Here is a 2,500-nt window from a genome sequence, read left to right as displayed (position 1 = left end):
CAACGCATCGTCACCATGTGTTCGTGTGGCCGAGAATTGGGTAGCTTCTTCATCAACCCCGCCGAAAGCCATCCTCGACATACCCGTGCATTGAGAAGGTTTGGTGGCCGTACTCCCAACACAAAAGCATACCGAGGACAACCCCAAGCAAAAATTCATTTGAAGCCAACCCATCGTCGCCCACAACTAGTGGGTGAATGGTGTGCTTCCCGGGGTTGGCATAGACATTCCCTCGCATGCAAAAGATTGTCGATGCGAAAGATTATCTATGCCAACCCCGGGAAGCACACCATTCACACACTCCCGACCGGTGTGGTGTGGCGGTGATTGGATAGTTACGGATTGAGCACTTGCCAAGGATCAAAATGTGTCATTTAGAAGAAACATTTTCAAAAAGTTTTTAAAATCTTGTGGGTTTGCAACTCATAAGAGCGTCACTTTCAACGTCCCCGGTATTGGATTGAGTTTCTAAAAACAACCGTGCACACCGAGGTTAAACTTTACCGGCTCCACTCCGACTCGCCGCTCGCCCACAATTTGTTTGCAACGAAACATTTGTTTTTAATTTTGTTGGTTTGAAATTGTTTTGAAAAGGTTCTTTAAATCTAGTGGGTTTGCAACTCATAAGAGCGTCACTTTCAACGTCCCCGGCATTGGATTGAGTTTCTAAAAACAACCGTGCACACCGAGGTTAAACTTTACCGGCTCCACTCCGACTCGCCGCTCGCCCACTAGTCCGAAGGCAACAAAACATTTGTTTTTCATTTTGATGAAAATTTCTGTTTTTAAATCTTGTTGGTTTGAAATTGTTTTGAAAAGGTTCTTTAAATCTTGCGGGTTTGCAACTCATAAGAGCGTCACTTTCAACGTCCCCGGCATTGGATTGAGTTTCTAAAAACAACCGTGCACACCGAGGTTAAACTTTACCGGCTCCACTCCGACTCGCCGCTCGCCCACAAATCCGAAGGCAACAAAACATTTGTTTTTAATTTTGATGAAATTTTTTGAAAACATTGGCTTGGCAAGCCCCAATCCGCGACTATCCACCCACCGCCACCCCACACGGGTGGTTGTTGTTGCGAAATGAGGTTGTGGTCGACATGCCCGTGCATTTGAGAAGGAGTTCCTAGCACTCCATGCTCTCCCATGCCAAAAAAAAGCCTAGACAACCCCATTTCGCAACTTTCCACGCCTTTTTTTTCCTCCCTCACCCATGGCGGCGGCGTGGTGGCGGAGGCCGGATTCCGGCCACCACCGCCATGGGTGGCAGCCCCCCGACCCCGACACCAAACCCATAATACCGAGGCAACATATCGAGGCAACATGACATGGGTGTGGCGTGGGGGAAGGGGGCTGCAGCTAGGAAGGCATGGGCTGCCATGCATATGCAGGCAACACACACCCCCCTATATAGCATTTTATGCATTTAGCCCTTTGACAGGAAGAGACATCACCTATGCGCGAGGAGTCATAATGGGCTCTAAATAATTCAATACAAGGTATTTGGACGTGATTTTTTGCAGGGATACTAAGAAACATGCAATCTATGATGGGAAAAAGTTTCATAAATTTTTGAAGTCGGGAAGTATTTTTTATTATTTTTAGAAGTCGTAAAATTGAAAAAATCATTAAAACAAATCCGGGAGGAATTTTTTAGTTTTGTAAGTTGGAGAAGGTCCTAAAAATCATAGACTACTTATGGGGAGCTTATTGTGCGAGGAAATTTCAATAAAAACGGGGTTTGACAAGATTTGAAAAATTCTGTCGACATTTGAAAAAACCTGGAACCATGCTGCCGGCATGCTGCGCACATGCTGCGCGCATGCTGCGCGCAGACTGCGCGCATGCCATGGCAGGACAAGTTTCGCTAGCCTCACTGTCGACAGATGCGCAAGCTGCGCGCACGCTGCGCACAGGCTGCGCGCACGCTGCGCACAGGCTGCGCGCACGCTGCGCACAGGCTGCGCGCACGCTGCGCACAGGCTGCGCGCACGCTGCGCACAGACTGCGCGCACGCTGCGCGCATGCCATGGCAGGACAAGTTTCGCTAGCCTCACTGTCGACAGATGCGCAAGCTGCGCGCAAGCTGCGCGCAAGCTCCGCGCACGCTGCGCACAGCCTGTGCGCATGTTGTGCGCAGGCTGCGCGCATGCCATGGCAGGACAAGTTTCGCTAGCCTCACTGTCGACAGATGCGCAAGCTGCGCGCACGCTGCGCACAGGCTGCGCACAGCGCATGCCATGGCAGGACAAGTTCGCTAGCCTCACTGTCGACAGATGCGCAAGCTGCGCGCACAGGCTGCGCGCACGCCATGGCAGGACAAGTTTCGCTAGCCTCACTGTCGACAGAATCAGCATGCTGCGCGCAAGCTGCGCGCACGCTGCCGGCATGGTGCGCGCACGCTGCCGGCATGCTGTGCGCACGCTGCGCGCGCGCATGGCAGGACAAGTTTCGAAAATTTCTGTCGACAGTCTCAGCAGCGCGCACGCTGCCGACATGC

The sequence above is a fragment of the Prunus avium genome, unplaced genomic scaffold (genome assembly GCF_965620075.1).
Source record: "Prunus avium unplaced genomic scaffold, drPruAviu1.hap1.1 HAP1_SCAFFOLD_294, whole genome shotgun sequence".
NCBI lineage: Eukaryota > Viridiplantae > Streptophyta > Magnoliopsida > Rosales > Rosaceae > Prunus > Prunus avium.
Note: the sequence above shows the minus strand (reverse complement) of the source record.